Source organism: Chrysemys picta, chromosome 6 (genome assembly GCF_011386835.1).
Source record: "Chrysemys picta bellii isolate R12L10 chromosome 6, ASM1138683v2, whole genome shotgun sequence".
Classification (NCBI taxonomy): Eukaryota; Metazoa; Chordata; order Testudines; family Emydidae; genus Chrysemys; species Chrysemys picta.
The window spans coordinates 66,028,672-66,054,588 of record NC_088796.1 but is presented as its reverse complement, the minus strand read 5'-3'; positions in this window follow the sequence as shown (position 1 = coordinate 66,054,588).

Sequence of the window (25,917 nt, the reverse complement as noted above, 5' to 3'; positions counted from 1 at the left end):
CCAAGTGTTTGCAGATGATTTCCTTAATTACTTGCTCCATTATCTTCCCTGGCACTGAAGTTAAACTAACTGGTCTGTAGTTTCATGGGTTGTTTTTATTTCCCTTTTTAAAGATGGGCACTATATTTGCCCTTTTCCACTCTTCTGGAATCAATCCTATCTCCCATGATTTTCCAAAGATAATAGCTAGAGGCTCAGATACCTCTTCTATTAGCTCCTTGAGTATTCTAGGATGCATTTCATCAGGCCCTGGTGACTTGCAGGCATCTAACTTTTCTAAGTGATTTTTAACTTGTTCTTTTTTTATTTTATCTTCCAAACCTACCCCCTTCCCATTAGCATTCACTATGTTAGGCATTCCTTCAGACTTCTCGGTGAAGTCCGAAACAAAGAAGTCATTGAGCATCTCTGCCATTTCCAAGTTTCCTGTTACTGTTTCTCCCTCCTCACTGAGCAGTGGGCCTACCCTGTCCTTGATCTTCCTCTTGCTTCTAATGTATTGATAAAAAGTCTTCTTGTTTCCCTTTATTCCTGTAGCTAGTTTGAGCTCATTTTGTGCCTTTGCCTTTCTAATCTTGCCCCTGAATTCCTGTGTTGTTTGCCTATATTCATCCTTTGTAATTGTCCTAGTTTCCATTTTTTATATATATATGACTCCTTTTTATTTTTTAGATCATGCAAGATCTCATGGTTAAGCCAAGCTGCTCTTTTGCCACATTTTCTATCTTTTCTACCCAGAGGAATAGCTTGCTTTTGGGCCCTTAATAGTGTCCCTTTGAAATACTGCCAACTCTCCTCAGTTGTTTTCCCCCTCAGTCTTGATTCCCATGGGACCTTACCTATCAGCGCTCTGAGCTTACCAAAATCCGCCTTCCTGAAATCTATTGTCTCTATTTTGCTGTACTCCCTTCTATCCTTCCTTAGAATTGTGAACTCTATGATTTCATGATCACTTTCACCCAAGCTGCCTTCCACTTTCAAATTCTCAACGAGTTCCTCCCTATTTGTTAAAATCAAATCTAGAACAGCTTCCCACAGTAGCTTTTTCAACTTTCTGAAATAAAAAGTTGTCTGCAATGCAGTCCAAGAACGTGTTGGATAGTCTGTGCCCCGCTGTGTTATTTTCCCAACATATATCTGGATAGTTGAAGTCCCCCATCACCACCAAATCTTGGGCTTTGGATGATTTTGTTAGTTGTTTAAAAAAAGCCTCATCCACCTCTTCCACCTGGTTAGGTGGCCTGTAGTAGGCTCCTAGCATGACATCACCCTTGTTTTTTACCCCTTTTAGCCTAACCCAGAGAGACTCAACACTTCTGTCTCTTATGTCCATATCTACCTCAGTCCAAGTGTGTACATTATTAATATATAAGGCAACACCTCCTCCCTTTCCCCCCTGTCTATCCTTCCTGAGCAAGCTGTACCCATCCATACCAACATTCCAATCATATGTATTATCCCACCAAGTTTTGGTGATGCCAACAATGTCACAGTTGTATTTATTTATTAGCACTTCCAGTTCTTCCTGCTTATTACCCATACTTCTCGCATTTGTATATAGGCATCTAAGTTACTGATTTGATCTTGCCTCCCAGTTTTGCCCTGACCCTCCTTTCTCTCTGCCATTATAACCCACGATCCCTCCTATTTCCGACCCATCTCCCAGTTCTCCATGTTCTCCACTTACCTGTGGGCTTTGCTCACCTGTCCCCAGCGAACCTAGTTTAAAGTCCTCCTCACTAGGTTAGCCAGTCTGTGTCCAAATAGGGTCTTTCCCCTCCTTGAAAGGTGAATGCCATCTCTGCCTAGCAGTCCTTCCTGGAATAACATCCTGTGGTCGAGGAAGCCAAAGCCCTCCTGACGACACCATCTTCGCAGCCAGGCATTCACTTCCATGATGCACCTGTCTCTGCCTGGGCCCCTACCTTTGACAGGAAGGATTGAAGAGAATACCACCTGTGCTCCAAACTCCTTCACCCATACTCCCAGAGCCCTGTAGTCACTCTTGATCCGCTCAGTGTCACACCTTGCAGTATCATTTGTGCCCATGGGCTGGGTAATCCTCGACAATGCCTCTGTAACGTCTTGGATATGGGCCCCCGGCAGGCAGCATACCTCCTGAGATGAAATGTCAGGGTGACAGATGGGTGCCTCCATTCCCCTCAGTAGAGAGTCTCTGACCACCACTACCCTACGTTTCCTATTTATTTGCAGTGGTGGCAGCAGATCTCCCAGCCTTAGGGGTATGAGGCTTCTCCTCCACTGCTGTAGGGGGTGATTCCTTCTCTCCTGTATCAAGAAGAACATAACCGTTTCCTATTACCACGACGGGAGGGTTTGGAGCAGGGTTGGAGCACTGCCTGCTGCCAGAAGTAACCACTGCCAGTGTCCATCCTGAGCCATCTCCTCCTCCACCAGTGGTGTGTCAGCAGTCCTGTGTACTGGGACATCTATCTCAGCTGTCTCCACATCGACACTGTCCAGGAATTGCTTGTTCACTTTCAGAAATAACCAGTCATTCCCAGACTGATTCAACTCATGTCTGTGAAATACCCACAAAGGTAGGAATGCTTTAGAATATTTTCTGCATATTTTGTAGATTAAACATAGATAAAGTGACATTATTGACTAATCAAAGGAAGAATATCACCTAGATTTCTAAAAGATATTGTTAAGACCAAGTATTAGTGATTTTGCTATAGGATTGACAAAACAACATTTTAAATAATTATAAAGTACAATATTTTTTTCCTTATTTGCAAGAATAGTGGCTTAGAAAAGTATATTGAAAACACTTTGGGTCTAGAATAAATTATCATAGCTCAACTGAAGTCAATTTGGATATGAAAATTTGCACTAGCTGAGAGTCTGCCCTTTTGTGACTAGAGGCACATCAGTACATTGGTGAGCTATCAGATGATTAAGCGCCTGATTCAAAGCCCACTGAATTCAATGGAAGTTTTTCCATTGACTGCAATGGACTTCAGACCAGGCCCTTGTTCTTTAAAATAAATTTTGCAAAATGTAATGAAGGAGACATGTAGTATTATTTTATAAATTGTGGGACCATTTCCCATTTAATTGTTGAAAGAATTTGACTGCAAAATCCCAAAGGGTCAGTCCTCAGCTAGAGTTCAACTACATTTATTTGCACCAGCTAAGGATCTTGCCCAAAGAGTACAATATGTAACAAGCAAAATCTTTAAGGCTTACAATAGAATGGCTATCTCACCGCATACTGGCAACTGCTACATTCTATTAGTGACTGTGCTATAGGATCAGTGACTTTTCTGTCCTCTGCTGAGTTTCTAATACCACGAGAAAGGTACTAATATGATAAAAGTCATGTAGCATTAGTGACTTTCTATCATGTTAGTGAAGTGAATTTTTATTGTATTAAAAAAGCAGATTCCAAAATAGCCATAGAAATTAACCAAAAGTGATAAAAAGCCTTGCAAAATCAATTGTGTAGTCTATTTGGCTAGTCTGCTCTGTGCACTCTCTCTGATATCTCCCCTCCCCCCCAAAACATACACATGCATACTTACACTGCCCACTGCAGAAGTATCATTACAAGTATCCGGTGGAACAACATCTGGGTATGACATCATTGTCATACAGTCAGTAGTTTGTATTCTTCAAAAGAGAATCCCTGAAAATTGAAGTTGGTATTAGCCCTGGACTCGAATGTTAACAAAGCACTCAAAATTCAATAATTCACTTTCAGCTTTACATTAACTCCAGTAGAAATATAAAGTACAGTGAATGAATCAACCATAAAGTGTTATCAGTTGTCTTTCTAAATATTTTTTGTTATAGTTCTTGCACAGATGGAAAGCTTTTATTTGTGGCAGGCAAAACTGCCAGACAGTACATGAGGTTTTGTTTAGTCTGTAAACAACATATTGGATATTTGTATGAGAAATATGAAAAAAGTTTATTTCAAAGCAATATTGAAGGTAATACACAAAACATAAAATGTCATCTGTCCCCTTCGTAGCATAATTAATCTGCATCATTATTCATCTGTAATTTATGTATAACATTGCCCAGTCCAATTAATATCATGGCATCCAAACATACAGCCATCCAACTATGGAAAATATTGTATAAGACTGGGTCCTTCTTGCTCCAGCAACATATCTTGGTGACAGTAAAAGTGTCAAGTAGTTGCAATATTGTAAATTGCCCACTCAAGCTTTGAACTTTTTGTATTCAGAAATGGAAAACAAATGACAACATTGCACAAATTCAGCTTTAGGCGACTGGTTAGTTATTGTATTTTGCAACATTATATTTTTGTTGTAATCTTTGTTTACATAGATAAAACCAATACATTATATGAACTATAAGAATAAAAATATCTGCCAATGTATGCATAGCACATACCTTACTAATGTGCTATGCATTCTCCCAAACATTGGCTTTTTACCACCCTTCTTGTTTTGACTGAGAATCTGGTTCTGTTAATTACCACTGGATCCCTTCTGTTGTGAAGAGTTTTCCAAGTTCCTGCTACTTCTCTCTCTGAACAATGTTGAAATGTCAGAGAAGATCCTCACTGGATTTTTGGACTTGAAATTCCAGCTAGAATAAGAAGATCCCAATCAATTTTAGGGTACTAAACAATATTCTCAATAACATATGTTCTGATACATTTTTGAACTTGCAGCATTTTTCAGATTTTTTTTTAAACTGGAACTTTTTTTGTAGTGAAAAAATATACTTTTCTAGCTCATTTGATAACATCTTATTTGTGGAGTGGAAAAGACAAACTTGTCATACCTCATTGTCCCACTGCCCAAACAAGCCATTCAAAGTTATATCTCTTTGGCAACACTGACTCACTGTTAACTTTCTAGGGCTGGGTCTCTCCACTTTCAGACCTCTATTCTTCTATTACCTCACTCTCCCTTATATTAAAGTCTTCTCTTTTCTGCATATCTTCTCAAGTTGTCTCCCTCCCTGTTATTAGTATCTGTCTCTCACATATACCCCTTTCTTAGAAGTCAGGCCCTGTATCTCACCTCTCCAGACCCTCAGATCTTTTTATTTTCTCCCTGCTTTGGATCCTCTCTCTTTTTCCAGACCTCTCACTCCTTTATGTCCCTTGGTAGCTACTTCCTGCTTCTCTGATGTCTACACAGCTCCTGCCAGCTCAACATAATTTTGTATGTTACTCTTCGCTTCTCATATTCTGTGGCAACACTATCTTGCTCAGTTTGATTGGCAGCTGCATGGAAAGGAGAAGGGGTTGAGTGAAGCCTGTCTCCAATCCCTCCACCTAAAGGGACTTCATTAAAACTCAAAAACACACAAAAAATTGATTCCATGGAAATTTTAAAACTTCATTTTTGATTGTTTTTAGACAGTGGTTCTCAGCCATGGGTATATGTACTCCTGGGAGTATTCAGAGGTCTTCCAGGGGGTACATCAACTTGTATAGATATTTGCCTAGTTTTACAACAGGCTACATAAAAAGCAGTAGCAAAGTCCGTACAAATTAAAATTTCATACAGACAATGACTTGTTTATACTGCTCTAAATGGAAGTACAATATTTATATTCCAATTGATTTATTTTATAATTATATGGTAAACAATCAGAAAGTAAGTAATTTTTCAGTAATAGGGTGGCTGTGACACTTGTGTATTTTTATGTCTGATTTTGTAAGCAAGTAGTTATTAAGTGAGATGAAACTCAAGACAAATCAAAATCTTGAAAGAGGTACAGTAATCTGGAAAGATTGAGAACCACTGTCTTAAGATATCCCCCATGCATTCCTAGTGGCTCATATGCAAGCACTAGTATTTAGTCTGTCATATGGAATATGGCAGAAAATCCAAGTACGACAGCATTTCATTATTTGGTAATATAGGGATTCATTCTGAGTTTGCCAGTTATTCCTCCCCCCAGATACCTTCCTTCTGTTCCTCTAAACTGTAACACCATGCATGGAGGTGTTTCTTCAACAGTGCGTACCTCTAGGTATAGCAAAAGTTAAAGAAATGATTCTGGTACTTCCTTTCCCAGAAGCACTATTTTTTAGGATCACTAATCCATACAAGGCAATGGCTCTGCTGTCATCCCATAGGTATCCAAAAAGTTCAGTCATTCTTTTGGGGGCAATGCAGGCTTAATATGCCATTTAATTGCTAATATATAGCATCACAGCAGCAAGTTTTCCCTCTTATTTAGAAGACGTTGGCAGCTGAAATTCATGGTGGAAAGACAAACAATAAATTCATTATATATCTATATCTATATCTAATCAGCCAGCCAGCATGCAACATGGGTATTTGTAAACTAAGACGTTTATTCTAGAGTTTGTAATCAGACCGTATGAAAAATATTTAAAGAAATGATTTATGGGCCTGATTCTCCTCTCAAATTGGTGTTAAATCAGTTGAGAAACTGATGCAAGATAAGAATCAGCCTCCCTATTAGTAATACAATGGTTTGGCACATGTAATCATTTCTCTCTCTCTCTCTCTCTCTCTCTCTCTCTAATGGCTGGTTCCAGTGAGGATATGATTCTGCTACTTTCTGACAGAAACTGGAGTTACTTCTTTAGTTCAAATGGTGTTGAAAGTCCAAGGATTGATCTCCACTGACAACTGGGAAATCTGTATTGTTATCACTGTTTGTTACATATGAACAATGATGTAGAATGGCTCTCAGTGCAATGCCTTAGAGCCATTTGCACTATCTGTGCTTTCCCAGGACAAACATTCCTCCAACTCCAACCCCTAGTAGATAAAGTGAATGACCCAGCCATGCTGCAGAGGGCAGGGGGAAAGAACAGCCCCTCCTCTTAAGTATTCAGCTTTGAATAAGTATTTTTTTTAAATATACTTCTGAGGATGAATATCAGAATTTCTCCCCACATTTGTCTGAATTGAATTATGGTAACACTCAAACAGGTATCCACTGCACCTAGAATACAAAAAGTAAAGTGCTCAGAATTTGAGCTTTACAAATATGCTTGTGAAACTGAATGTGGAGACTCATAATTAAAATGTAATAAGCGATGGGTGATGGGCCTTATGAATATGGATTAAGGAACTGATAGGAGTCCACATCTAAAAGTAAACAAGCCGTTGAGATTACTCTGTCCACTAGTGTAAAAGACAGTCTGTGCTACATTATAGCACTGAAGGCACATTCGAGAATAAGTAGTGGGTTTAAATTGGTTTGTAAATTCTGTATGTATTTTGAATGCCAGAAGAATGAGGTTGGGTGTAAGTCCTCATGCACAGATGCAGTATTTTCAATGCACTGCTCAGGCAGATGGGATAACAAAGAGTTGGTTTTGGATTTTTAATGACAATGTACACTATACACATTGCATAGGGGGTTGTGGGAGTTAGGGCAGTCTTTTGAAGGGCAGGCTAATTGGGCTGTTACTATGTCTAGACGCTACTGCATTTTCTTACTACACCTTGGTCATGAAAATGTGTTTGTAAGCAAGCCCATGATGTAATCTCTTTAATAGTTGATTAAGAGATTAAGTGAGTCACGACAATTTATTTCTCAATCTGCACCACTTTGTTATGCGTTCTAACAGAATGTGAACTGTACAAGGGAAATTGAAAGATTAGGAACAAGGAATAGTCAGTGAAGAAGCCAAAGAGTATAGTTCTACTTTTCTGAATTTCAGAAACCAGATGCCCAGTCACAAAAATAATTTGACATGGTTCTCAGTTCTTTTGTAAGGTCTATATGAATTATTGCTTACAGTTCATGTAAAATAGAGGATGATAAACCCAGTTTTTAAAAAATCCACAGAAGAAAGACAGAAGTATAAAGAAAAGGAACTGGCAGTTGGTGTGGCAGACTGGAGATAGTGTATAGTGCTATTACATGGGAGAAGACCCAACCTCAGGCATAATGTAAGAATTCCCATACTTTGAGAAGAGATGTATTGTGAACATGAGACATTCAGTCATAAATGAGATAAACTGCCCTGTTACAGGACACTTTGTTGGTTAACTCATAGAGTTGCATTACTGGCTACACAAAAAATGGCTGGATGGCCCTGAAAATTGCAGTTAGAGTATCATTTAGGTGCCAGGTGGGATTTTCAACAATGACTAGCTATATCCACCCAAGAAGTATCCTGTTGATGAATTCAGAAAGCTCCCATTCCTTCCTTGTGCCTGTGGGGCATAATTTCCTGAAGCCCTTTACTCACTGGAATATACTTTCTATGGCCCTTGTACCAGCTCAGTCCTGAAGGATGATAGATGGATGTGTGTTAAACAGAACCAGGGCTGGGCCCATTCCCCTGTTCATGATCCCACACTGCCCATCTGCTTGGGAAGGAAAAAGCACTACCTGCCCAGCACCTGCTGTCTTCACCCTTCCTTGTCTGCACCCAAGGTCTGGGGAACGTTAACACAGTTATGCAGGTGGGGGATGGGATTCTTACTTCCCAGGAATTTGGCCCTTTTTAATGCTATATTTGGGCACAGATGGGTAACTGGTATCTTTTCATTAGTAATATATCTCTGTTAGGAAGAGTAACTTTCATATTGCGGAAAACTGTTAAAATAGATTACAACATAAATCAATTTACCATTTAAATCTTTCCATATTTTTCCTTTGCCAGTGCTAGATACTTAAAGCAGAGGCTCTGAACTGATTCAACAGTGAGGTCGTAAGTAGGGTGACCAGACAGCAAATGTGAAAAATCGGGACAGGGGTGGGGGGTAATAGAAGCCTATATAAGAAAAAGACCCCAAAATCGGGACTGTCCCTATAAAATCGGGACATCTGGTCACCCTAGGTCGTAAGACTGAATTTGTGGCATCACAGTCATTTCTGTGGCAACATGCTGTGATCTCATTAAAAGGATAATTCTCTGCTGACTATTTCCAGCTGGAATCCATACACAAAGTGGATGTATCATGCTGCAGAATCTAATCCCTTTGGTGGGGAGGTTTGTGTATCCCACTGGGAATATAGCAGCTCTTGCTGGAACAGAGAAGTTCAGCTTCCACCTCCCTTTACGAGCAGTGGTGAATCTGGCTCTAAATGTGTGTTTCTGAGCAGTGAAGGGGTTAAAGTTATATTTGTAAAGTTACTCTTCTATTAAGTGAAGAAAGAAAAGGAGGTTTTGAAAACAAATCCAGGTATACAAATAAAATCCATACTTATTACATTTTTATGGCTTTGAGGTTCCACAGCAGTTTAAGACACTTAAGATGGGTTTGCAAAATTTGTAATGATTCCTGACATATCTCATTCACCTTACAATGTGCCATTTTATTATGTAAAAAAAAACCACATGGGGGATGCCTGGTAAATGTGTTTAAGAAGAACAGTGCACTTGAAAGCCATTGACAGGACTATAATATGCATCTATTTTGTGTAAACTAGGTGTAGTAAAACTCCTACAAATCATATTGACAGGTTATACAAGCAAAACTGGCGTGAGAGCTCCTGTAATAATAAAAAGGCATAAAGTGCAACTATCACAATCAAATTGTTGCTAACAAGAGAGACTGCAGAATCTTTACTCCCTTTGTGTTTACTACATAAATGCACCACTGGCTCAAGCAACATTAAAATGTAAACCGTGACAAAGAGCAGTAGGGACTATTACTTTTAAAGGATCATTGATGTTGTAATTCATCATTCCCAATTAGATGCAACTACCATTTAACTTAGCAACCAAATGGAAGTATTAAAATAGGATTCTATTACTGAACTCTCAACTCTCTATGCTTGTTGTATTCTATGCTTGAAGCATTTAAAACTAGATTGGACACAACACCTGGGATAATACTGTAGACAGCTATCCTGCACTGGCTGTGAGACAAAATGAATGAGGTCTCTTCTCTAATCTTCATGATTCTCTCCACTGGCCTTATATTACCAGCTATTCTGGTCATAACAAAGATAAATTACCAGATTACAGCTCTTTCCAAGTGTTTTAAACCTTGCACACAGTAGTTCAGAAACAATACTGCCAACATTCAAATATTTTCAGGTCACCTGGATCACCTGGATCGATCAGTCTTCAGCTGTCATTAAGACTGCGCCGATCACAACACATCCGAGCTTCTTCTCGCATTCTTGCCTTTCTTCTCCATGTTCGTCCGAAACGTTTAACAATGTCAACTTCCCATTTTCTTGGAGGCCAACCAGGTGTTTTTTTCTGTTCTCGTGGGTACCACTCAGTAATTATTGTGGTCCACCTATTGTCTATGAACCGTGCTATGTGGCCCGCCCATCGTATTTTATTATATCTGCTTTCCATGACAATATATTTCACACCGCTGCGTTCTCTAATCATTTCATTTGGATCATTTCCCAGAAGGGAAATTCCCAACATAGCTCGTTCCATTGCCCTTTCAGCTATCGACAGCCGCTGTTCTCCTCTCTTCGTCAGAACAGCGGCTGTATATTTTCAGGTAGCTTTGAATAATTAAATGAGCCCACAAATAAATTAGAAACAAATTTTAGAAACAAAAATTTTATGCCAAGATTGTTGGCTGCACCTGCAGAGCTCACAGTGCAACCGATGAAAGGGGTTGCAAAGGTGGCTTGCAATCACCTGTTCTTAGGTCAGCTGTTGCTTTTCCTATGACCAAGCATGACTTAGAACATACTGAAGGGTGATCTAAAAGTACGTCATATGCCAATAACCGCAAAATACCATTGTCATGGCTAGGGATTACCACAGACAAGCCCCTTTATCCTGGCCATGCTTTCTTTCTCCCAGCAACACTTGTTGACCTGGCTGAAGGGATCACTTGGTGCTTAGAAGTCACTTTTTTGGCTTTAGGCCACTGGAAGATTCATTTACACTCAGGTAATTTTCCTGTTGTGCAAGGTGTAAACCCACTTTGCATCAGCCAATGTGGCATAAAGAAGCCCTAGCATAGTGGAAAATTATGACTTTTCAACAAAATAATAAAATACCTGAAAACTGAAAAGGTTTTGACTTTTGGCTGAAAAGAGAAAAATTTCCACCAAAACCCAAAGCATTTCTATTTGGGAAAGCCACCATAGTGCTTCATGGGAATTGTAGTGTGAGTGCCTCATGCCCCATTCTTCTTTTCTCCACTGTGGGACAAGTTCTGCAGCTTGGCTTCATATCTCATGATGCACCATGGCCAGGATCTCCCTATTTGCATCACAGTGGCTCAGCATGAGGGGAGAGCATGGTGCATCATGGGAGATGTAGTACAATCAAGGATCCTGGTCCATAGAAGAAAATGGGAGCATGAAGCATCCAACAACCCTATGAAGCAGTGTAGCAGCATTTTCAGTATTGTCTGAGATTTTCCAGTATTCTGTTTTCACCAAAAAATGTAAGGAAAATGCCCCTTGCCATCTTGAAAAATATATATTCTTTGCTAACTGCACCTCTACAAACTCATTCTGGAATAGGTTCTTTTTGGCTAATATGTCATCCACAATAAGGATTCTGCATCAGAACTTAGAACTTATGGTGTTGATGTTGCATGAGCCAGAAAAAAATCCTCAGTTCTCTCTTTCGGAGCTGTCTTGGCTCTGCTGCAGTAGCAGGAGTACAAAACAATCAAATATATATTTTAATCAGGGAAAGAAGCAAATGTGGCTGAATCCACATAGGGAGAATCCCTAATTGACTAAGGAAGTGCCATTTTCATATAATCTCTTTTCACAGTAGAGCTACACTTCAGTAACCTGAAGTTATTATTAAACTTAATGGAAAACTTCATTACTAAAGTTATTATTGAGAGAAAATAAAAACCATCTTGTTTGTGAAACTGTTGCTTTTCAACAGAGTTGAAGATAAGCTTTTAATTTGTCATCTTGGTTTTGCCCAAGAAGTTTAGGAATTCAACCCCATTACAACTGTTGAACACTTGAAGCCTAGTTATTTGTTCAAGATGGATTCCTACGAACTCCAGTCTGCAAACAGCAAGGAGAAAATGAAAGATGTTCTCTTAAGATTGTATTATACTAAAGCAAACTGATTCCTTTGCATTCAAGCATGGCCTACCTGAATATTAGTAGTCTTCCCCGACCCTGCTGTCAAAGACACACAGCTCAGCTGGGAAGTCAGTTTAATTGAATTTTGATTTTCACTGAAGTTAAAAATAGTTAAATCACCTTGCTGCCAAATCAATAACTGTCAATTGTTGATTCCACTCTCCTTGCAAAAATCTCAGGCAAAAATCCTGCATGTAATAGACATGTTAAGTAAACAGTGTTAACCACTTCACAGATCTGTTATGTTAATATATTGCTCATCCTGCTTTATCAGACAGAACGAAGCGAACTGAGAAGTTTTTCATATATTAACTGTAAATTACACTTAGCTCAGCTAATAAAATTTTATTGTCATGGAACTGTTTTCCACTTCATGTGCATTTAAGAGATTGAAATGTAAATTATTGTAAGCTACCTCTATCTCATTATAGACGTCTGAGCAAATGAGATTTACAAGATTGAAAAAATGAACTAAGTGTTCTCTTGGGACACACACAGCTATCACTTTTTCCCACCATAGTCGTGGAATCACAAAGAGAGAAAAAGACAGTGAAAAAGTAGGTCTTAGTCCTCTTTTAAGGCTGCACAATTCAATTTCTATTCATGAAGGTTTATTAAACAAAATATTGCTTTGTTTTGTTTACTGGCTCATCTAATTTTATTTTAATTTCTCCCATAAAAATTTGAACCTCTTTAAAGTCAGAATCATGGAGCACAAAGAGCTAGCATGTATGAGCAAGACAGACATTAGAACTACATCTAGTTGTTATTGTGTTGTAGGAGCAGGCAAAATACTAAGAAATGTGGCCCTTTTTCTTCAGTTTTACTCTAGAACTGATGTGGGCAAGGATTTGAGTCTGATCAATGGGAGTTTTGCCTTAATAAGGAGTGGAGGATCAGGTCTGATAAGAATATATTTTTTACAGAACGCTCAGCTGGTCTAGAAATAGTGCCACATAATTTAGTAAATCTATGGTTACTGTGCTATGATTGTATTACTGAACATAACTAAAGCCAACGGACATTTTTCAAGTTAAATACACATAAAACATATTAGAGCTAATGACAAGGAAGGGAAAGTCTACATGAAAAACAGTATAAAAATCAGAAAGAATAATTATATAATGAACAAATCTTTCTTCCTAATCATAAGGATGTTTGTTACTCTATTAATAGATGCGAGGCATCTTTGTGTATGACTGCACCTCACCTTTAAGCGGAGTGGGGGTGTAATTTGCCTGGCTGGCCGAATTACGGGAACAGTGCATTATGGTTGGGGAGGTGGGAAAGAGAGGTTAAACAAAATTACTCACAAATTTCTTCAGTGCATAATTCTTGGGTTTGTAAATCATTTACTAACTGTTTGCTGGCAATATTTTAACTTTGAACTCTGTTGTTTAATTACATGGCATGTGGTATTTTCTCTGCTCCTTGTTGGGCTGACCGATGGAACTAACAAACTCAGTGTGAAATGAGAATTTCATAATTTACAATCAAATACAATATTCACAGTGTTTAAGGCCAGATGGGACAACCAGATTATCCAGTGTGATCTCCAGTATATCACAGGCCACTAACACCAACCAGCCATCTCACCACCAAGCCCAACATCCAGAATAGATAAAAGTATTATAGTCCTCAGGAGATTATTGTATGTCACAGGCAGAGAACAAGAGGGTGTGAGATGCAGCACTGCCTATGGTACTTGCAATGGCAGGGAACTGATTCACTGAGATATATTAAGATGATCCCAGCAAATGAACAAGCTGAAGAGAAAAATGAACCCTCCTGCCCCAAGGTCCCTGATAATCTGACCTGGGGAAAATTCTGATCCCAAGTATGGCAATGAATTAAATCAAAGAATCAGAGAAGATTAGGGTTGGAAGGGACCTCAGAAGGTTATCTAGTCCAACCCCCTGCTCAAAGCAGGACCAATCCCCAACTAAATCATCCCAGCCAGGGCTTTGTCAAGTTGGGCCTTTAAAACTTCTAAGGATGGAGATTCCACCACCTCCCTAGGTAACCCATTCCAGTGCTTCACCACCCTACTAGTGAAATAGTTTTTTCCTAATATCCAACCTAGACCTCCCGCAATGCAACTTGAGACCATTACTCCTTGTTCTGTCATCTGCCATCACTGAGACAGCCTAGCTCCATCCTCTTTGGAACCCCTCTTCAGGTAGTTGAAGGCTGCTATCAAATCCCCCCCCGACTCTTCTCTTCTGCAGACTAAATAAGCCCAATTCCTTCATCCTCTCCTCATAAGTCATGTTCCCCAGCCCCCCTAGTCATTTTCGTTGCTCTCCACTGGACTCTCCAATTTGTCTACATCCTTTCTGTAGTGAAGGGCCCAAAACTGGATGCAATACTCCAGATGTTGTCTCACCAGTGCCGAATAGAGGGGAATAATCACTTCGCTTGATCTGATGGCAATGCTCTTACTAATGCAGCCCAATATGCCATTAGCCTTCTTTGACACAAGGGCATACTGCTGACTTATATCCAGCTTCTCATCCACTGTAATCCCCAGGTTCTTTTCTGCAGAACTGCTGCTTAGCCACTCGGTCCCCAGCGTGTAGCGGTGCATGCGATTCTTCCATCCTAAGTGCAGGACTCTGCACTTGTCCTTGTTGAACCTCACAAGATTTCTTTTGGCCCAATCCTCCAATTTGTCTAGGTCATGTGGACCCTATCCTTACCCTCCATCATATCTACCTCTCCCCCCAGCTTAGTGTCATCCGCAAACTTACTGCCATCATTCATCCCATCATCCAGGTCATTAATGAAAATGTTGAGCAAAACCAGCCCCAGGACCGACCCCGATCCACTTGATACTGGTGGCCAACTAGACATTGACCCACTGATCAGTACCCGTGAAGCCTGATTAGACTCTGAGTATGTGAACAAGACCCACCAGTCAAACATCTGAGAAAGAGATTCTCAGTTCTGTGCTAGCTCAGATCACCAGACCACCCTGTCCAGTGTTCCATTACCCACTGTGGCCATCTCTGATATTTCAGAAGACAGAACAACAACAACAAAAACAATGGAACCAGAATACATCCGGGAAAAAATTTCCATCTTGACCCCTACAGATAACCAGTTGAAGTTCTGAAGCATGAAATTTTAGGATAACAAGACATTTATCTGAAGAGACCCCCAGAGCTGCTGATCCCAGTCCCTCTACAATGCTGGCAACTCCATCATACAATCTCACCCAGAAATTTAACAAGCTCTATCTTTAAACAAATTTGGGTGCTTGACCCAACAACTCCTATTGGAAGACTGTTCCAGAAATCACTCCTCTGATGTTTAGAAAGCTTCTTCTAATTTCCAGCCTAAATTCATTCATGGCCAGTTGATACTTATTTTTTCTTGTTCCAACACTGTCCTTTAGCTCACCCTCTCTGATATTTTCCTTCTTTATATATTTATATAGAACAATTATATCCCCTTCTCAACCTTCTTGTTGCTAGACTAAGCAAGGAAAACTCTTTTAGTTTCCTCTTGTAAAATAGTCCCTCCATTCCGCTGATCATCCTAATAGCTCTCTCTTCTCTGCATCTGTTCCAGTTTGAATTTGTGTTTCTTGAACATGTGTGACTAAACACAGTATATCAAATGAAGTCTTATCAGTGCCTTGTATAACAGACTTAATACTTCCCTATCACTAGTGCAAATCCCTCACCTGACACATCCTAGGATTGCATTTGTCTCTTTCACATCCACAACATATTAGAGGTTCATAGTCATTCTATGTTTGACCCCCACACCTAGGTTTCTCTCCTCCTCTGTCTCTTTCAACTGATGATCCCCCAGTTTATAGCAGAACTTCTTGCTAGTAGTCCCTAATTGCACTTTGTACTATTAAATTTCATCCCATTTCTCTTATCCCAGTTCTCAAGGTTACCCAATTGTTCCTGTATAATATTCTGATTCCCCACTGTATTTACAATTCCTCCCAAATTAGTGTCATCAACAAATGTAATTACCACACACCTACTTTTTGTACCAATGTCATTAATAAAAGATACTAAATAAAACTGATCACAAGACAAAACCTTGAGGAATTCTATTAGTACCCTCCCACTTGCATGATAATTCACTTTTCCACATAACCCATTGTCTTCTACCCCGTAGTCACTTCCTTACCCATTTTACAATTCTTGTAGCAATCCCCATCTTCTCTAATTTAACTAAGAATTTCCCATGTGTTACTGTGTCAATTTTTTTTTACTAAAGTCCAGACATATTAGATTTACTGCATCTCCCTTATCTAAAAAAATAGTTACCTCAATAAAGAAAGATATAAGTTTAGGCTGTCATGATCTACCTTTGGTAAACCTATGTCATTACATCCCCTTTCCCATTTACCTCCAGTAATTTAATTATTCTTTCCTTCAAAATTTGTTCTAGAGGCTTGCATACTTTTGAAGATAGACAAGAGTGTATGTAGTTACCCAGATCATGTTTTTCCCCTTTCTTAAATATAGGTATAATGTTAGCTATTCTTCAGTCACATGGAACCACCTCCAAACTTACAGATTTTTTACAATCAGATAAGCAATCTCATGTGCCAGGTCTGTCAGTATTTTGGGATGGAAATTATCTGTCTCTCCCCCCACCCCCAATTTGAGTACACTACGCTCTTTATGTTTTGTTTCCACTTCAAATTTGGTAATTTACATTTCTCTACACATATTTCCAGAAGCCATCCTGCCTCTATGAGCAGCCATCCTGCCTTCATGCCCATATTCTATATTATCATCCTTAATGAAAATTGAGGCAAAGTATTTTTTTAGATTTTGAACCATACCCAGATTATTTTTAATTTCCATGCCAGCCACCCTGCATAGCAACCCAACTTCTTAATTCCTCATTCTCTTTTTATTTCTATAATCAAATGAACTCCGACTAGTTATTTTAATGTCCTTTGTAATCTCTATTTCAACTTAAATTTTAGCAATTCTCACTTTATTCCTACATTTTCTTTCTTTCAAGATGTAACTGTCTTTGCTTTTTTCCATTTCCTATAGCTCTCGCCTTACTCCTAATAACTTCTTTGAGGTGATTATTCATACATTTACATCTAGATCCCTTCCCTAGAAGCTTTTTCCTCTTGCTAGGGAAGCAAATTCTAGACAGTTATTTTCACCTTTGGCTTTAAGCCTCCTTCACATTTAAGTCATTGAGCTCTTCAGTCCAGTTGATTTTTCTAACTAATTTCCTTAATTTTCAAAGTCTGCTCTTTTGAAATTAAACAACATAATTGCTGACCTAGTTTTGATACTCCTCCCATTTCATTTAAACTGAAACAACATGTGATCACTTGATCCAAGGTTTCAAGTATCAGAGGGGTAGCCATGTTAGTCTGGATTTGTAAAAATTATTGATCCAAGGTTATTTCCTACAACCAGCTCTTCAGTAATGCCCTCACTACTTACCAAAACCAAGTCTAAAAGTGCATTAACTCTTTAGGTTCAGTGACTATTTGGTGAAGAATCCTCAGCTGGTATAGACTGGCAGAGCTCCACTGACATCAACAGAGTCCTATTGATTAACACCAGCCAAAGATCTGACTCAGTGGAGTGAAAGTGTTATAAGCAAGATCAGAGCCAGGCCTAAAAGGGGTATAATTTAAATACTTGTCTCTGGTGCTACTTCCACCATCTATTTTCACCATGTCCTGAGCTTCACTCATTACCGGAAAGAATCAATCCCTTAGAGTATTAAGTTCAAAATAAACACCTTGCATTCCAACTCTGAAGCAAAATTTGACTGGATCAGTTATCTTCTGAGTCTGCACATTACCTCGTGAAGTTAAGTTTTAGGATCCAAATTGCAACATTCTCTCAGAATGAATAAATATGTGGAGAAATACCTCATGCCAATTTTTGTTTAATATATACAAGCAAACAATGGTAAGGAATTGTTAGAAGGAAATCTAAACATTTAGTTATTCTGTAACATTAAGTCTTCATCAACAAGTGATCAGATAATTCAGAAGGGTTTCACAGAGTTTGCAGTGTAAGAAAAGAGTCACCAGAATTCAGAAGAAATATGAAATACTTATTAAAATGCAGAAAATAAACTAGTTTCAAACAAATGTCTAGAAAAGCTTAATAAAATATGCTAGTAAAAAGCAAGTTGCTGTCTGTTTAAAAGTGCTATGTTTACCATAAAGTAAGAAGAATGTAAACTTATGACTCAGATGCTATGAAAAGTCTACATAAAAATATATTTATTTTATATATACTGTAACTTCATTCACACTGAAAATTATGTATCACTGCAATGCTCAGAAACTCTTTGAAAGTTATGGGCTAGATTTTATCATCCTATTAACTTGTTCTGACAAAACTCAGCTAGGACTTTATAAAGTCCTTTTCTTCTTCTTCTAATGTTCCATTAAAGATAATCCCCCAAACCCTGGTACTCTTGCCTCCTTTAAATTGTGCCCAAACTCACTTTAAATTGCTGGAAAAGTTTGCACATTTAATCAATAAATGCAATTATTTTAACTGTGAATCATACCCAGATTCTAGAGTTGCTGCATATGTTTGATTTCATAGCTTTCTCTAACCATCTATTGTTGGGCACAGGACTTTCTTTCATGAGGTTGTGACTTTGAGTCAGGCACCTACCTTAGTGTGTCTCTGTGTGGCCCAAAGCTTTTCTCTCTCACCAAGAGAAGTTGGTCCAATAGAATATATTATCCCACCCAGCTAGTCTCTCCATTATACCTGTTTGCAGTTATGTGCCAAAAAGAGAAAGCAGTACTTGACCAGTGCTACTAGGCAGGAACATACAGAATTAACATACAATTCTAGATGCCAAATGGACAGATTGTATTGCAGTTGGTGTGTAAAAGTACAGCAGAAAGGTGTGGAGAATATAGATCTGCTTCCTATAGAAAAACAACCTCCCTATCAGAGAATGGGACTGTCATAAATATAGAGGAAAGAGTAACATAAAATCCCTCCTTGGCAGCTGTACTGAATTGCCTTACCTGTAAGGGGTTAAACAATTCAAATAACCTAGCTGGCACCTGATCAGAAGGACCAATAAGGAAAGAAGATACTTTCAAATGGGGCGGGGAGAAGGATTTGTTTGTGGTTCTCTTTGTTTGTTCCCTCTCCAGATGGAGAGAGAAGCCAAGTAGGTACAACATCTCCTGGAAAATATACCTGGAATAATCCATCTAACATCACAAAAATTGTAAGTAGGGCAAGGAAATGCATTAGGTTATCTTTTGTTTTAGCTTGTGAATTTTTCCTATGCTACAGAGGTAGTTTTATTCCTGTTTTTGTAACTGTGAAGCTGAGCCTAGAGAGGAATCCTCTGTGTTTTAAATCTTTTTATTACCCTGTAAAGTTACCTTCCATCCTGATTTTGCAGGTGTGAGTCTTTTACTTTTTTCTTTATAATAAAGTTCTTCTTTTAAGAACCTGATTGATTTTCAGTGTTCTGAAGACAAAGGGTCTGGTCTGTGCTCACATTGCTAAGGCAATTGGTTGGTATATTATTCTCAAGCCTCCTCAGGAATGGGGGTGAAGGGGTTGGGGGGGTTATTTTGGGGGAATAGGGATTCCAAGTTACCATTCCCTGATTTTTGTGTGTAAATCACTTGGTGGTGGCAGCAATACCATCCAAGGACAAGGAAAGGAATTTGTGCCTTGGGGAAGTTTTAACTAAAGCTGGTAGAATATAAGCTTAGGGGGGGTCTTTCCTGTGGGTCCCCACATCTGTACCCAAGAGTTCAGAGTGGGGTGGGTGGGACCTTGATAGGGACTATGAATGAGACAAATTGAACTGAAAAGGAGAGAAGCTTACATAGCTCAAGACAAAACTTTTGCTCTTGCTGTGAGAATTGGGAAATCACTCAAAGGACCATGATGTAAAAGACTGTCAAATACCTTTAATAGTAAGGATGCTATCCTAACAAGGAAACATTATCATTACTAATTATTATTTGTATTGCCATCACACCTACTAACCCCAGTCATGGATCAGGACTCCACTGTGTTAGGCACTGAACAGACACAAAATGAAAAGTCAGCCCCTGCCTCAAAGACTTTACAATCTAAATATGCAGTCAGTGGTCAATGGATTATCATTTAGCTTCTAAAATAGAAATCACACAATAACCCTAGACATTACTATTCTTTCTGAGTGTAATTCACCCCATGCAAAAGACCCAGCTGGTTTGTAACTCACTTAAGTGGGACTTTAATGATGCATAGGGCTTGTTCTCACTAATGGCACAGGGGTCGATTGCATTCTCTAAACATATCAAGGTTGTGGACCTGAATTTCCACTTTGCACCTTGTGAAATAATTTACACTTGTGCAAGGAAACGCTATGTAGGTGAAAAATGCATCCAAATCAGACTGGTACCATATTTACACCACACTGCATTCACTCTGTACATGTTCTAATGACTATCAAAGGTCAAAAGTAATGGAACATCAGGCCATAAGTTATCACTGTGGGGCAGTTCTCACTTAGAGGTACGTGGGTTGGCATGAATACTTGTTCTGTGCTGCTTCTGGGGCTGCCAAAGCCCCCCTGCACTCTATAGGAACCATTCCAAATACTTTTTGATCCAAAACATGAATAAGACTGTGTGGGAGCTGAACAAGAGAAGTCCCTTAGAGACCCCATGACCACAATCACAAAAATCAATTGTATAGTCTGAATAAAACATAAATGGGGCACCAGCAGAACAAAAAGCACTCAAAAATCACCACAGAAAACATTTCACTCAAAAGCTACTCTAAACTATGGCTATTAGAGACGTCTTGCAGACACGCAATAATTAAACAAAACAAAACTAAAACCAGCCTTGCATCTTTTAGAGCAGAGGTGCAATTTAAACTTTTAACATCTGAAAGCTTCTGCACCGTATAAGTAATGAATTATAGCTTTCTTTTAGAGTCTGATGAATGTGGACAATGAAAATGTAGTGGTTTCTCATTATTTGCATGAATATGTTTCTTTAAGTTGGAATTCTACTTTCATGATGCTCCATAACCATTTAAGCTTTCTTAATGTTCTAAGTGAATGAAGGTTCTTCTTTGTTGCACATTTTAGAGATAGCTTGTTAGATTTATTACAGATTCAGCTGTCTTTTTTACTGTAACAAAGATTTTAGTATGTGAGTTAAAAACATTTGTTTCAGTTGATTTTCAATAAGTCATCCAAAGGGCAGGTACCATGTAGCTGGCTTTAGGAAAGTCTTGGATACAAGGCCTTAGCCTTACAGTCCTTATACAGGCAAAATTGCCAGTGACTAGAGTGACTGTACACAGACTGCACGATCAAGTCTGGATGATTTAAGAATCCAATCTGCATCATGTTCCTGTCAGTTCTGATAGTATTTACGCACTGGTAGAGCTGGTTGGAAAATGGTTTTGTTTTTGTTTTCCTGGGAACAATTTTGATAAAAAAATAATAAAAAAGTTTCCATCAATATTATTTGTGAAAAAAATGAAGTTTTAACAGGAAAAAAAACATAGATGAAAGCTTTTTGTCCCAAAATGGTACAAATGGTTCAAAGTTTTTGAACAAAATTATTTTTTCTTTTACTAAAAGTCAAAATTCCACATGAAAAGTAGACATTTCTCATGAAAAAATTTGTTTTAAACAGTTTTGATCAAAGATTTTCCACCTGTCCTACCCAACTGTAGGATATTTAATGCATATATGTATGTGGTTGTAAGATGCTAAATCATTTATTTGACCTGCTTTTCCATATGGGCCAAATTTTCCTAACAAGAGACTTGAGATCTGTTTGAAAACATGTGTTAAAACTTATGTACCTCCATTTACTACACTTACACATAGAACTGACTACCTCCTAACTACCTGTTCATGCATGTAAATACTGCACAATCATGTCATTGTGTGACAACAATGAGAAGTGCAATAGTAGGTTCATTTTTGTGCACTGACTTTGGACCTCATGTGTTGAAAATTTGGCCCCATACATTTGGTATCATTTAGAAATATTGTCAGTGTTATACCATCCTGGGTCATGTAGTATTTTAGTACAATAATTTAATCCATATTTTACAATATGCAATAAGCTGTTCATATGGAGATACGCAGGGACAATTGCATAATTTATTTTCACCAGTTTGACTTCTTGTTCATACCTTGTCTGCTTCAGGATTTTTCACTTTTATGCTCAGGGTCATGAGAGATAGGTTAATAATGTTAACAGACCCTAGCTACAAGTTTCTTCAATATGCAACAGCTGCTCCAGAGTCTGCAGTGTACACTGTATTCAACTAATGAAGAACAAATCCATATCCCTTTGGTGTCTCTTCCTGGAGGCAACCATCATCACCCAGACAAGTGAAAAAGTACCAGTGCAATCAGGAACTTTGCACTTTCAGCAACTTGTCCTTTAGAACTAGAATACAAGGTAAAAGTTATAGCCAGGGGCTGGCAGAACAACTGGGACCAGCAGTTTTAAAATTTGTTGGAAGATAGGAAAGTCTGGAGAAGAAGGTAATCTCCCACTCTTTCTCTCTTCTCCTCCACTTCCTGCCAATCCCTTAGATTTTCCATTGTACATAATATTTGCAATGTATCAATGATAATCCTATTGAGAATTAACTTCTTACCTCTACATTATGGGGAGGTCTACACTACCAACTAAATTGATCTAACTTGCGTCACTCAGGGGTGTGAAAAAAACCCTAAACTGAATGATGCAAGTTACGGCAACCTAAGCGCTGTCCACATCAGAGTATTGTCGGTGGGAAACTCTCTCCCGCTGACATAGCTTCTGCCTCTCATAGAGGTGGAGTGATTATACTGACAAAAGAGTGCTCTCCAATCATCATAGAACATCTTCACCAAATGTGCTATAGCAGCACAGCTGCACCAGTGTAGCACTTCTAATGTAGACCTGCCCTATGTCTATCACCAAAATTCATCTGCCAATCTTGAGTCACTAGAATTATCCCCATTAAAAAGCTATGTAAGGAAAAGACAAGGTAATCAGTTCCCTGGCAAAACACAAGAAGGTATATTGCACACTTACTTTCCTACAGAAGTACAGGATAATGTTGACAAAGGGAGTTAGGCTGAAGGAAACATAAATCCCTCTAAAAACAACAAGGAGTCTGGTGGCACCTTAAAGACTAACAGATTTATTTGGGCATAAGCTTTCGTGGGGAAAAACCTCACTTCTTCGGATGCATAGCGTGAAAGTTACAGATGCAGGCATTCTATACTGACACATGGAGAGCAGGGAGTTACTTCACAAGGTTCTCCACTTGCAAAGTAACTCCCTGCTCTCCATGTGTCAGTATAGAATGCCTGCATCTGTAACTTTCACGCTATGCATCCGAAGAAGTGAGGTTTTTACCCACGAAAGCTTATGCCCAAATAAATCTGTTAGTCTTTAAGGTGCCACCAGACTCCGTGTTGTTTTTGTAGATACAGACTAACACGGCTACCCCCTGATACTTGACATAAATCCCTCTATAAAACGAAAAGGATACAATGCTAAAATGATAACTTGCTACAAGTTTTGATATGTAAAGCAGTTGTGCTGGATGTGATGCTCTGTACTAGAAATGTGATACCTTCTATGTAAAGCTGCAACAATCACTGACTTGGAGGTACAAATAACTGTGTTATGTAAGGGATAAGAGAAGGAAGGCAGTGTAACCTAGGGGCTAGAGCACTGGACTGGGACTCAGGAGACTTGGATTCTATTCCTGGATCTTCCACTAGCCTGCTGGGTGACCTTGGGTAAGTCACTTTGCTGCCCTGTGCCTCAAGTTTCCCCATCTGTACAACAGATATAATGATACTGATCCTTTTTGTATAGCAGTTTAGATCTGCTGATGAAAAGCACTATGTAAGAGCTTGGTATTATTATTTATTAGTGTATGTAAGAGATGAAATAAGAAATACATGTGTGTAAAACACTGGACCAAAGCTCTTGAAACAAACTTGAACTGAACCTGCTTGGAGGTTTTTAAAATATTCTGGAAAGGTTTTCTGCTGTTGGCACTTCCATTTCCTAGAAGACAAGTGGTATGGTTCTTTTTGATGTATTTTCCTGTGGGATGAGAAGCAGAAGTATTAGGAAATCTAGTGAGAAAGTCTATTATCATGAAATCTGTAGAACAGATTTGCATGCTGAAGAGGTTCTGATAGTAGGACAAACACCTAAGTTTTTGGAGGCTTATCCAAACTGAATTCAAAGTCAGTTGCTGTTACTGTTTTTATAGTTTCCTAAAGCCCCAGTCAAAATCAGGGAACATTGTGCTGGGCACTTTATGAATAGATAAGAGGACAAAAAATACCCCATCAAAATTGGCATGGGATATAACTGCCCATTAAGGCAGTAGGGTACAAGTTTAATATAATATATGGAGATATACCTATCTCATAGAGCTGGAAGGGACCCTGAAAGGTCATCAAGTCCAGCCCCCTGCCTTCACTCGCAGGACCAAGTACTGATTTTGCCCCAGAACCCTAAGTGGCCCCCTTACAACCCTGGGTTTAGCAGGCCAATGCTCTAACCACTTCTATACAGCATGTAAAGCTTTCATCAGCTGAACCAAACCTGACCAGCTTTCAATTTACTGGCCAGACAGGAAGCAAGATGCTAGAAATTGTGCCCAGTTTAACAAATCAAAGTTCTTCACATTCTCTTGCTAAAGAGTGCTATCCATACTTCATGTATTGACCAGCGGAACAGCAATTTGGGGGATCAAGAAATGGGCTTTTAGAACAGTCAGATGAAGTTGCTGTTGGGTAGTTTGATTTGAATATGGATTCTTCTGTAATTGTTTCCTGTATGCAATACAATCAGGTTTAGTGTAGAATGAGTGTTCCTGTTTAACAAGATACATGCAATCATTTTAATGATCTCTTCTACAGAGACAAAAGTAAGAGATGAGAGAACTTCTGTTTGTTCATTTCACTAATTAAAAACGAGCACCTCGAGCTCTGTGAAAACAAAACTCATTAAAGCAAATGCAATATGTCAACTTGGAGTTGTGAAATACAAATCATACAGAGCACACCATGGACATTAAGTTAAGCTTTCACATTCTTTTTTGCATGTGGTGAATTTGGCTCTGGGCTTCCCTGTGACTTTTTCTGACTCTCATATATTAAATACATATGGGAAACGGAAATTCAAGAACAGGGAATTCACTGAGCAAGCAAGAAAAAAAACCTATGTTTAATTAAAATTAAGGAGAGTAGAAACCTTGTTGCACAGAGACCTATTTTTGACTGGTTTATTCTTTTAGCTGGTATTTATTTTAGAGAACCAAGTTGAAGTATTATTAATATTATATAACTTTGGCCTGGGAGCAGAGAAAATGTTTTGTTTCACCAAGTAGTCTTGTTAGTATAAGGTTTCAGGAAACTAAGAATTGCATTGTCATTTCAGAGTTTTATTCCTGAAGTTTTCAGGAAGTTTCTTTCTTTTCTTTATTAGCTTTAAAGATGCAGGTTTACTTGTTTATCAGACGTGTGAAAACAGGTTCCACTGGCCTGCTGACTGGGAAATTCAAATAAAGTTAAGAGACAGGTGTTATTCAGAGCACGTCAACTTTGGTTTTGAAAGCTAAGAGATCAGGTTGTCTGAAATTTGGAATGAGTTTGTAATGCAGCTGAGTATTACATTCCTTCCTGAAACATAATATATTTCTCAACTACTTGTTTTATATTTTCAAATATAGTGCACATGTATTGAAAATATATGTTAGAGTGCAGATTATATTAATTAAGTCAACATTTTTTTGTCTTTTTCTGAGCTTAGAAAGACATGATAGGCTATATAGTCTGTGTGACTAGATTGGCATTAGACAGGTATTTAATTTTTAAAATGAGGTTGTAAAAATAATATTGTGGGGTCAATAATTACTTTCTCACAATGACTCCCATAAT